This window comes from Benincasa hispida, chromosome 5, assembly GCF_027475165.1.
Source record: "Benincasa hispida cultivar pf3 chromosome 5, pf3_genome.v1.1, whole genome shotgun sequence".
NCBI classification, from domain to species: domain Eukaryota; kingdom Viridiplantae; phylum Streptophyta; class Magnoliopsida; order Cucurbitales; family Cucurbitaceae; genus Benincasa; species Benincasa hispida.
This window is the reverse complement of record NC_143482.1, coordinates 58,066,547-58,081,004: the sequence shown is the minus strand read 5'-3', so window position 1 is coordinate 58,081,004 and position 14,458 is coordinate 58,066,547. Positions and strand designations below refer to the sequence as shown.

Sequence of the window (14,458 nt, the reverse complement as noted above, 5' to 3'; positions counted from 1 at the left end):
TCCATTTATTGTGCTCATGATCTCTAAAACTGGAAAGCCCGTTCTTACTGCCCACCCTTCTTTGCTTCAACTGTTTTGTACCTCAACTTTATCAAGCTTTCACCATCAACGCAACCAGAAGAACTTGCATCCAAGTTGGAAATCCACATTGCAGATTGAATACCGATTAGAAGCGCTATTACTTTAAAAAAGATCTATCAAATGCCAGGGCGATTGAAAGTTCTGCAAAAAGAAAAAAGAGTGTTAATCAGATTGCAGTTTATGTTTAATGACACTAAAATGTTCTCAGCCTAATTGCTCTTTCAAGTTATATCTTAACCTTACCGTCTCAGTAATGAAATTGTGTACTAGCAAGAGCGAGAGCGATGTAGAGAAGAAATAATTCTTCTAGAGTATGTTCAGCTTCCCTAACTATGAAACCTTTTCTTCTCCGGCCATTCTACTTTCTCTCTTGCTGTGCCAGAAAGCCATTGCGTTAGTGTGGTCTATTTGTAACTATAAAATGTTACAAAGGCACAAGCTTTTTGAATCTTAGGATAAAGATGTGATATATATAAATCATTCTTAAGAAGAGGACGAGTTGGAAAATACTTCAGAATGGTTTTGAAATGGTTAAAATCACTATTGTCATGTTTACAATCACTCCGAAATCTGTCTTGAATTGAACAGTTACTACTTGGATATAAATTAACACACCAATCTAACTCTATGCCTCCACTCTTTGCAGACTCTTCTAGCAGGCGGCCAATGAAATTATGAGCAATCATGCTAGTTTCATCACAAGCTTCTTGAACCACAAGGTACTGATTCTTAAACGTGCTTGGTTTACTAGGCTCCATCTGCGGGATTGGACATGACATGTTGAAAGAACTTAAACAGGGTGTTTTTGCAGTATCACTAGTAATGCTCTTACCCAACAAAATAATCGGTGTCCTTGTTCCCCACTTGTTGGCCTATTGGTCACTTTAGCATCAGGATCCAACAAATACTTCAACTGTTTGAGCTTCTGAAAGTTATATTTCTTTCTAACAAACCATATGGCTTTTAGTATTTCATTGTGCACGGTTTTTATTTTGGGTGAGAAGGGATAAAACTCAATTATGGACGAATTATGGCGACCTGGTACTAGTTTGAGTGATAAATCAGCCACTGTCGTGGCTTCTGCAAGTGATTCTTGCAATTCATCTCCTTCACCAATCGATGAAAGCATCTTCTCACTAATTCTTGTAAGAAGATTAATCAGACGATCACGACCACAGCCATGCCTGTGACCTTTCATCTGAGGCATAAATCGAACTCCTTCAAGCTTTCGACGCATACCTAAGAGAACTTGGGTGGGCAGGTCTCCTTAATCCATACAGTACCTGTAGTACAGCATCATGGATAGATGACGAACTTGTTGAGACAATCGTTTAACAATTTCCAATTAACAGCTATCTTGACTTTTCCTTCTTAGAACTTTTGGAATAATTTCTCTGATGGCCCTTTTCAGTTTCCAGCGAGTTTTTTCCAATTTGACACAGTTTTCTGTAAGTATTATATTATAGCAAAGAAGGTAAAGTGCCCGGGTGCTCAGATCATTGAGACACGACAATATGAGTTTTCCAACTATACACGTTTCTAATATTCGATCAGCTCGAATACCAAGATGCCTTGTTTCAACATTTAACGCTCCAAATGCTTCTTCAACTCTTGTTTTGACAGTCTCATAAAAAACCTGATAAACAGAGATTGAAAATGACAAAACACAGATAGTAAGGTTTGCATGTTCAAAAGATGGATTGTTGTATAAATAATATTGTAAACTCAGGACTTAAGCCTAGCGAAGTAGAAAAGATCCAAAGTTAGTTTCCACTGATGCATTCAAATTTGTATAAAATAAAGTAATTGAGGGAAGGAAAAGGTGGAAAATCTAACTTACATCATCTTCTCTCAGCAACGATTCAGGCAAGTTTCTATGAAGGCAGCAACGGATCATTTATTAGAGCAAGGAAACCAATGTACTAGTTTTAACATATATGATTAGTCAAACAAATTTTCACTTACCGTTTATTTAAAAACTCTGAATGATCAGAATACTTGTGTCTAGACGCAGATGTAGGAAGCCCCAGCAGCCATCTGGGTACATTCAACAGAATCAGTTCCTCCAAACTAGCCTACTGACGAACTCCCCCATGAGTTCTCAAATACTAAAATTCTAAATCACTCTCTCCAACTTCAAACTACATAAAAGACAATCAGATATCATTGCGGTCGAATCCGTTTGTTTGCCATTCCTCCAAAATCACGTCATAGAATAACCATCAAAATGCTATTTATTGATGCCATACTCTAAATATATAGAATCCATTTCTAGAAAAATGGAAACTGCAGCATCAGCATCCAAAAGACTAAAATAAACAAACGCCATCTGAACACTACATTAATATGCAAAAATTTAGCAACTAAACTAAATTATCTCAAACAGGGAAATTGGTTGTCGAAAGTCCAATATCAATAATTTACAAATTCAACACCACCCCCAACTGTTACAAAAAAGAGAATCAGATATCACTCCAGTCGAATCTGTTTATTTGCGATTCATCCAAAATCACATGTCATAACCATAAAAAATGCTATTTGTCAATGGGATACTCTAAATTTAAAGGATCAGTTTCCAGAAAATACGAAATTGCAGCATCAGGATTCAAAAGACTGAAATAAACAAATCTCATCCAAACATTGCTTTGATATGCTATCAACAAAACTGAATTCTCTTAAACAGCAAAATTGGTGGTCCAAAATTCAATATCAATAAGTTAAAACTTCCTTATCAATTTTTCTGATTCCTCAGCATGTCATTTGAACAGTATGTAGCACAAGCAAATAGAATCATAAACTGATTATGAAAAAGCATATACCTTCTTTTCGATTTCAAAAGGTCCTCTTGACGTCGAATTTGTACCAGAAATGCTTGAGAATCCATCTGATAGAACGGCATTGTGCAATCCGTCGATTTCATTGGCAATCGAAATCCGTCTGATAGAACTCCATTGTCCTGTTAGGGTTTTATTTACACAATAATGGAGAAGAAGGGTTTAGGGAGTGGTAGAGAGAGAAGGGTGAGATAGAGGTAATAACGTACGTATTATAAATATCACAAATTAGGTATAAAATAATGTCACTCCCTCTACACATCATGTATGTGGTTACGTATCTTGTAATTATTCATTCTTCGTATTTAAATAAATCATCTCTTACTTGCATAAACGGAGACATTTAGCGGAGTTAGAAAAAACACACATATATTGGTGAAATCTCAAAAAAAGTTGGAGAAAGTAGAAGATTTGGAAGAATTTCTAATTTCATATATTTTTTAATTTTTTTAATTTATATATTATATTATATTTATTTTAATATTATATTTTATTGGTTTACATGTTCTCGTTGTGCTCCTCAAATTCACAATATGTTATCAACACCAGCTTCTGTCGTTTCTCCATTGAAGGTAGGTCAAATTTTTTTCTCTTTATTATAATTAATAAATTTGATGTTATTTTGTATATTTAATATCTATTAAATTTATAATATAAATACAATGTTTTGTGATAATGTTGTCATGACAAACCTTACAAAATTAGAATTCACAGCCCTTGACATTAATGACAATAATTATTTTTCATGGGTGCTCGATGCTGAAATCCACTTGGATGTTATGAACTTAGGATAAATAATTAAAGAGGGAAATACGACATATAGTCAGGACAAAGCAAAAGCTATGATTTTCCTTCGTCATCAACTCCACGAGGGATTGAAAATGGAGTATCTTACAATGAAAGATCCCTGTATTTTGTGAAAAAATTTGACAGAGAGGTATGATCATAAAAAAAAGTAGTTATTCTTCCTAAAACTTGTTAGGAGTGGATGCATTTGAGGCTACAAGACTTTAAATCAATAAGTGATTACGATTTCACATTATTTAAAATCAATTTGAAATTGTTGTTATGAAAATTACTAATGCTGATATGTTAGAGAAATATTTTCTACATTTCATGTCTCGAATATGCTCATGCAACAACAATGTCGAGAGAAAAGTTTTAAACAATATTTGAAACTAATTTCTTGTCTTCTCGTGATCAAACGAAATAACGAGTTATTGATGAAGAACCATGAATCTCGACCAAATGGAACAACACCATTCCCTAAAGTGAATGTTGTGAATGTTAATAATCGTGGTCAAGGTCGTGGTCGTGACCACAGTAGAGGAAGAAACAATTTTTCTTTTCGTGGTGGACATTATAATCATCCAAATTTTAAGAGAACCACATGATATAGCTCCACAAGATAAGAATTCAAAAAGAGATGAACAAAAATGCTTTCGATGTGGTATGATTGGGCATTGGTCATGTATTTGTCGTACATCGAAACACTTAGTTGATTTATATCAAGCTTCCCCTGAAGGAAAAAAAGAAAAATATGGAAGTAAATTTTGCATACCAGGATAATGATATATTTGACCCATCTAATATGACACATTGGATGTGGCGGACTTCTTTCAATCTCTTGAAGAGAAGATCGACATAGTTGATGAAACATCAAGTGTTTCTTTTGACTTTGAAAATATCTAGACTTGTTTTTTTTTTTATCCATTTTTATGTTTTTTTCTCTTAGTAAATGTTAACTTTTGTATATTCCAAATGTTGTTTTTCTTATTGTAATTATTTTCTTTTAGTAAAGAAATCTAGATAATTTTCATATGTTGGATGATTAAAAATGAGCAAAGATGATCTATATTTGACAAACAGTGCAACTAAACACACAATACTTATATGTAAAACTTACTTTTCTAAATTGAAAATGTTGGAAGCAAAAGTAAATACAATAACAAGTTCTGCAAACTTGATTGGAGGTTTTGGAAAAACAAATATTATTTTTCTTAGAGGAACAAAATTTATAATCGACAATACATTGTTCTCCAGTCAATAAAAAAGAAATCTACTAAGTTTTAGAGATATACGTTGCAATGATTATCATATTGAGATTGATTGTAAGAATAATATGGAATATTTATATATTATCTCTACTGTCTCAAATGAAAAAATTATATTGGAAAAGTTGTCTGTTTTATCTTCTGAATTGTAATATACTCATATATGAGTAATTGAAACATATGCAACAATAAACCTGAAATTCATAAATCTAGAAATATTTTCTATTGTACATGACAGATTGGGTCATCTAGGGTCTATAATGATGAAAAGAATTATTGAGAATTCAAATGAACATCCATTGAAGAGTCAGAAAATTCTTCAATCTAATAAATTATCATGTGATACTTGCTTTCAAGGCAAATTAATAATTAAACCATCACCAACTAAAGTGGGAACTGAATCACCTGCATTTTAGAATGAATTCATGGTGATATATGTGGACCTATTAATCCACCAAGTGGATCATTTAGATATTTTATGGTATTAATAGATGTTTCCAGTAGATGGTCACATGTGTGCTTATTATCAAGTCGAAATCTTGCATTTGTAAGATTACTTGTTCAAATAATTAAGTTAAGAGCACAATTTTCTGATTATACAATTAAGACCATTCGTCTTGATAATGCTGGTGAATTTATATCTCAAGTTTTTTATAATTATTGTATGTCAATTGAGATAAGTGTTGAACATCTTGTAGCTCATTTTCATATACAAAATAGTTTAGCACAATCATTTATAAAAAGTTTACAATTAATTGTAAGACCATTACTCATGAGAGTTAAGCTTCCTTCATCTATATGGGGACATGCTATTTTGCAGGCAACGTCACTTGTACGCATTACGCCAGTAGCTTATCATAAGTACTTGCCATTACAATTAGCTTATGGTCATGAACTAAATATTTAGGAATATATGTTGGATATGATTCTCCATCAATTATTAAATATCTTGAACCCCTGACGAGTGATGTATTTACTGCTCGATTTGCTAATTGTCATTTTAATGAGACAAATTTTCTAACATTAGGGGGAGGAATTAAGAAGTTGGAAAAAGAAATTATATGGAATGCATCATTATTATCTCATTTAGATCCCATACAGACCATTGTGAACTTGAAGTTAAGAAAATAATTCATTTGAAAAATATAGCAAATCAATTACTAGATCATTTATAGATGCAAAGAAAGTAACTAAGTCACATATACCAACTGCAAATATCCCATCGAACATTGATATACAAACATATTAAGTTGTCACTAATGAGTCTGGAACACGCCAGAAGCGTGGTTGACTAGTGGTTTTCAAAGATAAAAATCCTCGAAAAAGAAAAACCGACTATAGTAAAAAAGACTTGGTTGAGGATGTGAATATCCATGAAGAAACCTTGGACATGAATGATATTCAAATTAGTGAAAAAGGTGAAATACCTAAAGATAATAATGAGATTTCAATGAACTATGTCATGACAGGAAAAAGATGGAACCAAACTAATATAGTCATTGACAACATTTTTGCGTCCAATGTTGCTCTTGATATATTATCTAAAAATGAGGATCCTGAACCAAAACCTATTGAAGAATGTCGACATAGAAAAGATTGGTTTCAATGGAAAGAAACAATTGAGGCAGAATAAAACTTAGTTTTAGAATGTCATGTTTTTGAACCAGTAGTTCAAACACCAGAAGGTGTTAAACCTGTGGGATACAAATGAGTATTTGTGAGAAAAACAAACAAAAATAATGTGGTCACAAGATATAAAGCAAGACTAGTTGTACAAGGTTTCTCACAAAAGACTTGGTATTAATTACGAGGAGACATATTTGAAGGAACTCTTGTGAGGAGAACCTTGAGCGAAAGTGGATCAATCAAATTCCATTAATTATTGAATACAAAGTTTACAGTAAACATAAAATAGATATGCATTTAAATTAAATTACAGCATGCTATACAAAAAAAAGGTTTCAAGAAACATTACCTTTGAAGACATTTTCTTTACGAATTTTCCTCGAACAGTCACGAACAACTTGAAGACCTTCTTCAAGAATTAATCTCGAACCAAAACCCAACACTAATACAGTGAAACCTTGGTATTCTCAGGGTGAGAACCTAGGAGTGGTGGGCTCTGACTATTTTGGTTTAGAGGGAAAGTTTAGGTGGATGAGGAAGGAGATTGAGAACTCTTACAATACAAAACAAAGTACATAACACTTCTGTCTTTTCATTCTCAATTGTTCAACAACAATCGTTCGCATATTAGAGAAAAAGAAGAAAACCATTTTCTTTTATTCTTCTTAACGTAAAGAATAACCACCCCACTAAAGTGAGTGGAGAGAAAAGATGGGGAAAGGAGTTGACTCCCTTCCTTATTATTCAAATAATAATATAAATATGATAACTAACTTATTATATCATATCACACACACACACACAACATTTAATATAAATCATATTTATATTAAATTTAACAACTATGAATCTCATTCATAGAAAATATATTTGAATCTCATTCAAATATTTATTTCCTCCCATTAAGCTATAATGTATAAAATACATTATGACAATTATATCACATATAATTGAAATAATTTAACTATATAATGTATAATTAAATCCCTTTATTAATTTGAACAATTCAAACTAATCCAAAAGCTGATTTTCAACTAAATCTTTTTGAGCTACCAAGGGGACCTCATGGACCTGGAGCTTGAAGCTCCCACGGTACATGAATAATTAATTAAACTCTTTAATTACATTATTCACCATTCGTTAACAGTCGGGCACTCCACTAAAGACCTACAGATGCACTATTCACACTACATATATATTTCTGTATCCATTAGATATAACCAATAACAGTAAGATGATCTTTCACAGATTGCTCGTAAGTACAGCTAGGCCAAATTACCGTTTTGCCCCTATAGTCACATCTAACTCCTTAAGTACCACTGATTCCTTTAATGAACAATAGATCATAGTCCTACTATGACTAAACCTCTCTCGAGCCAGAATAGGGTGTGGCGCCACATTGTGCAAGACTCAGAATCAGCCCTTAAGGGATCAATTTATCTACTTACCCCTGTTTTGGGCAATGAGTGTTCCACATTCTATCGTGTGGTGCGTTAGGAGTACTTAGAGTAAAACAGATTGGAAAAATAAATTCCAAGTATGAGTGTTGTATTGTGCCTTGATGCGTCCAAATATGTGCAATGCATCGGGGCGTTAGAGTTATACACAGAGAGCACACAACTCCTTAAAATGGCATTTAAGTTTTCCTAGATTAAATCCAAGTAATCTAGGTTCCTGACAAGTCCAGGGTCGAACACAGGGATTCAGTTCACTAAACACAGAGAAGGCGTTGTACTTGCAGTAGGGGTTTTCCTAAATAAATGCAAAAGATGTGTTATTTACACTAACATGTTATGCCTGTGCAATGTGATACAAAATAGTTGAGTGGAAAATGATGGTTCATGTGAGAATGGAATTTTTGTAAGTAGACGCGTCGGTTAAAGATACTTGTACACAACTTATGTAGTGTGGATGAAATGGGATGGTTTACTTATCTTTTTGTTCATGCGTTAGACTCCATTCAACATTTCTCAATGCAGATGACATACAAGTCTATCTCTAGGTTATATGCGTCTAACTTAGAATGTAAGAAACACCAGTAAGTCTATCTCTAGCTGTACTAGGCGTTCTGCTTCATGCGACTTGGCTATTCTTTCAAACAACTAAGTTAAAGATGCTTTCACCAAGTTGTCAAGTTGGGTTAGGCATTGAAACAGAATTATGCATGAAGTACTAATGCTTTCAACATAAACAGAACATAAACAGTAGCAAAAGTGATGATCAAATATATGAACTTAACAAAGGATCAATGAGTCTTTACAAAGAACTATATTAAATTAAAATGATATGAAAATGATATTAAGAGAGAGAATGAGTCAAGCCAAAGAATACAATCTCTTGTAGTTATTTGGCTCAATCTTGTCGTGTACAATCACTTTAAAGAGCCGAGGACAGAGTATCTTTCTCAAGAATAACTTTCTCTACTCCCTGGGTGGTGGTGGTGATGGTTCTCAGTTCCTTCGATCGTCTTACACTTCGGCACAGCTTGTACAGCTAAAACTAAGTCTAAAAATTTACAGAGAGTATGGAGTTTCCAATCGTCTCCTTAATTCTGAAGGGTCTTCAAGTATTTATAGGCGCTGGTCTCGTCCACTTGGAGGATGGGCTACATTTAAATCCATGCCCTGGTCAGCATTATATTCCATGTCCTAGTTGGCCGCCTGACCTCCTGGAAGCTTTTCAGACGCTGCCTGTTGCAGGTGCCCATGCTTGCAAGTGGTGATGTGACACAATCAGCCTAGAGTAACGAATCTTCTATGCGTTGAATTCCCTTCGACTCATGGTTCATGCGTCGACGCTTGTCTAATGCGTTGTCAGTTCTTGCGTTGAAATCCTGCAAAGTAGTGCGTTAGCGCGGTGATAATCAGTGATAAAACTTGTTTTACATGAATTTGCTATTGTTCAAGTAAATCCATGCGTTTCTATTAAAATTGAGGAGAATTTATCATTAAAAACCCTAATTTTTCCAACTTAAGAGCAAAGATAACTTGTATTTTTTACATGTTATCAATCACCCTCAAATTTGAACAATGCTTGTCCTCAAGCATCCTAAAGTAATTCCTTGCTATTTCCTCAGCCTTAGATACTTAAGTTTCACCTCTCATCATATTCAATCACAAAGCTAAATAAGAGTTGAGAAAATATACTTAGCTTGACGCGTTTTTTAAAAAGACTAATATTTTTGTTTCTAGTGCAGCAGACTTCTTATCGCAACTCCTTTCATTTCTCAAAACATTTCAATCTTTTCTAAACCAGCAATGCGTAAAATGCTTTTTCTTTTAAAAACAAAACAAACACTGGATAAAAAAAAATGATTGCGTACTTATTTACTCATGCATTGCTCCAGGTATCCCACTTTCGTTTTGGCTTGCCCCCACGGGTGTCATGCGAGCATCCAACTACGGGTGAGAACCCTTTACAACTAAACTCATATCTAATATTCATTCCTTTTTTAAGGTATAGTTTCTTTCTTTTGACTAGATAGAGGAGTTTTATGGGATGCGTTGGTCTAGGTGACTTAACTTCGTTTTGGCTTGCCCCCACGGGCGTCATGCGGACATCCAACTACGACCAAGTGCCTGTTCTAACTAAGCTCATATCAATTAAGATTCTTTTCTTTTGAGGAAATGACAGAGGAGCTGCGTTTGAATTTTTTCTTTTTTTTTTTCTTTTTCTTCATGGTATATTCGTTGATGCGTCTACACTCGGATTTCTCCCATCCCCAAATTTGGAAATGAGCTAGAATCATCCCAAATTTGGAAATGAGCCAAATCCTCATTGCTAAAAGAGAAAAAAAGTTTTAAAAAGCTTTGAGAAATTGAAAGTAAACTTAATATTTTAAGAGAAGTTCAAGCCTTGTCTATTTTCTTCACTCTGATCTTATGCTTATGAGTTCATATAGTTGATATCATTGAGGTTATGCTAAGCACAAGACTTAGAAAAAAATAATCAAAGAACAAAAATAAAGTATGCTGAAGATAAATGCAAAGATTCGAAATGATAACTTTTCATTCACTCTTCATATTTAAACATAGATTTCATTAACATAACAAAAAGATGTAAAAGAACAAATAAACTTAATATTACAAAAGTTTTTCTTTAACCCAACGCCCTAAAATATTACTGCGCTGGCGCATCATCTCTACGTCCTTCTTCTTCAGGGTTGTCATCCATGAAACACAGGGGATTCCTAAGGTTTGCTGGTAATGAAGGCAAGGCAAACATACCCACCAAGACTTGGTTGATGTACTGCGTTGTGTACACGAACTGGCCTTGCATGCGTCTTGTTTGCTACCTCAGGTAATCTTTTAGTACCCTGTAAAGTTGTTGAAGTTCTTCAATTGATGCGGCCAACGGTCGGAGTTGATCACTAATGAATGTTTTCAACTCCTCCAAGTCTATGCTGTTGCGTTGGGGCGCTGGCTCTTCTTGTCCAACTAGGCCTTCAGATGTTGCCGCGTTACTGGTTCCTAACCCAGTTGGCTCGAAAATTACTGGAGGTGGCACAAAAGTGTGAATTGAACTTTGGTGGGGTGAAGGAAATGATTGAGAGAAGTCATGAATTATGAAGGTGGGTTCTTGCTGCGTTTGCTCAGGGCTCCTTGTTGGCTGGGTTGTTGGCGAATCATGGATAAACTCTAGAGCAGGTTGCACTTCCTCAGCTAAGATTGGTGGCTCAGCTTCAACTTCTTCATTTTCTGAAGCCTCATCGCTGTGTTCAACTATTATGACGCGTTGCTTCTTGGGGGCACGTTCTGATGGTCGAGGTCTTCGTGTTACTTTCTTGGCTGGTAAGGCTGGCTGATGTTGAGATCCTTGAAGTAGACGTCTTACTGCCTTAATATCTATTAGACCATCGACTGCTTCATAATCATCCCCCAGAGGGATGCCTCTACGTTCACATAATGCACAGATCAGCCATGGAAAGTATAATTGCCCTCTAAGCTTGTTCTTGATGGCCTTGATATGATCCCTAATGATCCTTCCAATGTCCATGGGGATACATTGCATTATGCAGTAGGTGGCCAAGACGCGTTCTCTGGTTAATGTTTCATCATACGTTGTAGGCATGATGCTGCGCTTAATAAGATAACACCACATATTTGCGTCCGGATTCAAATTCTTGGAAGCAAGCATCTTGAATCCGTTTCTTGATGTCTGCCACTTGCTTCCAGGTTTGGTCACCACTTTCAACGCATCTTCTAATTCACTGGGCGTTGGCTGTTCTAAGATGCGGTTCCCCTCCGCACTAGGATTGTTGCTTAGGTTGAACACTTCATTAATTCTTTCTGCTGAGAAGCGAACTAACACCCCTTCAACAAATGCAGTGTTTTTCTCCATGTCGAATTCGCTATTGTAGAATGCACGGACAAGGTTGGGCCAGATGCGATCATGCCCAACGCAAAATTGACTCCACCCTAATGCGTTGATGGTCTCCTTGATATAAACTGACAAAGGGTGGCGTTCAGGGAAGAAACCCTTTTCTACTAAGATGTCGCTGAACTGACGCTTCCTTCCCTTGGATCTTTTAGGTAACGCCTCTGTTACCTTGCGTTTCCCAGCCGCGTGTTCTTTGGCCTCTCTAGCCAATTCTCTCAACTCATTCTCCAATTCATTTTTGATGTTAGTTTTCTTCCGCCCTTGTTTTGCAGGCATGTAATTTTCCAACTTTTCTTCTAACGCGTTGTGCCCTTTTTTACGCGTTGCACCCTCAAGTCTAGGTGCAACTTCTTCTTCTTCTTATTCTTCCTCCAATATCAATCTTCTCTTTCTTGATACTCTCTTTGATTTTATAGGCCCTTCATCTACATCAGATGGGCGTGGCTGCGACGCTTGGGGCCAACTCTCCTTTCTCTACTTTATTCTTTTCTTCCTTCATTTTCTTCCCTTTCATCATTTTCCATCTCTTCTTTTAGCAACGCTTCATATCTTTCTATTTCATCCAATGCGAGTGATGCGTTTGGTGGATCTGAACGCATCACTTGAGTTGCTTCTTACTCTTGGTTGAGCGATGCTAGAATAGCTCCAAATACTTCCTCTTCATCACGACTTGCTTACTCTGCCAAATCTTCAAGGTTATGCTCTGACGCAGGACTGTCAGAGGCTGGGATAGGTGGAGTGTATGGCAGGGTGCCCACTGGGGTGTGAGGCGTCCCTGGAGAGGATATTAAGATGGTTGAAGGTGATGGCTGGTTGGACGTGTCTGATTCCACCGGGTGAATTATGGCCAAGGGTTCAATGGATAGAGGGGGAGGTGGACGCACCCCTGGAGATGATGCGGTATGGTTATAGGTAAGAAGGGGTTCATGCGTTGCACCCACCAAGGTTATGTTCCAGATAAATGGTGGTGGGGCAGGTTTGGTATAAGGTTTAGATGCGGCCATAGATGACGAACGTGTCTTGGTCTTGGCTGGTGTTTTTACCCTTGGTTTAGGGGCAGACTTGGGTTTTTGTGGGGTTTTAGCCCTAGGCAAAGAAGTTTTGACCGGAGGGTTTACAGGTTCTTGGAGCTCTTGGCCAAAGCTTTCCCGGAGGTAGAAGAAGGTGTAGGGACGGCCAGACGTTGAGCAGAGGTAGCGTCGCCGTAAGAGGCTGTCGATTGGGTAGAGACGGGGGTTGATTTCCTAGGGTTAGGTGGTGGTGAACTCGGAAATGAAGAGGAGGAAAAGGAACTTACCGGCAAATTGTTACGTAGGCTGTAGCTTTTGTTCTGAGAATCTGAGTCGTACAACATTGTTCATCGAAGATACTGAGTGAGAAAGGAAAATGGAGGTTTGGTGAATATGAAGTGCTAGGGTTTCTGAAGAAATAGAGGTTCGTAGGGATGCTGAGCGAGAGAGAAAAAAACTTGTTCGTAGGCACAGTGGAGGAGGTTTTTATAGGAGAGGAGGATGATCGCGGCTGACGTCAGGTGGCGCCCGAAGTCTGTAATTAATGCAAAGTGAAATGGTCGCCTCGTTTAGCCAAAACACTTGAGTGTTTTGTGTTTTCAAGACGCATTCCTTCACTGCCCCTACATTAGACTTGTGTCTAACGTGTCCAAAATTTTAATTAATACACTTTTCTAAAAGAAAAACAATCAAATTTCCAAATTTTGTAAAGGCAAATCAATCAACTTACAACCTTCAAATAACTAAACTAACAAACTCAAACATAACTTAAAATACAGAATGCAAAAGAATAAGGTTGAGAGGCGTCCTTAGAGGATGTGGCATTATAACCGCAGAGATGCCTCGACGCGAGCTTCAACTTTTCTCGCGTAGCGCAAGAGACGACTTTTGGCGTTCCACTTCATCTTTAAAGTACGGCTTAACCCTTTGGCCATTTACTTTGAATGCATCAATGTCATCTTCTCGCATTAATTCCACAGTACCGTAAGGAAAGATTGTTTTAATTATGAAGGGCCCGGACCATCTAGATTTCAATTTCCTTGGAAGCAGATGCAAACGTGAGTTGAACAATAAAATTTTCTGACCAACAACAAGTACCTTCTTGCTGATGCGTTGGTTGTGCCAACTCTTTGTCTTTTCCTTGTAGATCTTGTTTTTTTTCATATGCGTTCATTCGCCATTCTTCGAGCTCGTTGAGCTGAAGCTTGCGTTGAACGCCCGCCGTATCCGGATTCATGTTCAACTTCTTTAATGCCCAAAATGCCTTATGCTCCAACTCTACAGGAAGTTGACATGCTTTACCAAATACAAGTGAGTAAGAAGACATACCTATAGGCGTTTTGTATGCAGTCCTGTAGGCCCAGAGTGCTTTATCCAGTCTCTGCGCTCAATCTTTCCACGTTGTGCTAACGATTTTTCCAGAATTGATTTGATTTCTCGTTTTGAAATTTTTGCCTGACTGTTTGTCTGAGGG

At 36.5% G+C, this 14,458-nt stretch overlaps 1 pseudogene across 1 annotated transcript; it reads right to left on the bottom strand.

Annotated features, from left to right (window-relative positions):
• Positions 1-80: 80 nt before the first annotated feature.
• LOC120077386 (uncharacterized) lies at positions 81-3,124 on the bottom strand (annotated as a pseudogene). The gene is made up of 6 exons (XR_016529585.1): positions 2,901-3,124; positions 2,047-2,118; positions 1,922-1,955; positions 914-1,717; positions 325-454; positions 81-222 (listed from the first exon to the last, which is right to left on the bottom strand). The product of XR_016529585.1 is annotated as an uncharacterized LOC120077386 (transcript).
• Positions 3,125-14,458: the final 11,334 nt, after the last annotated feature.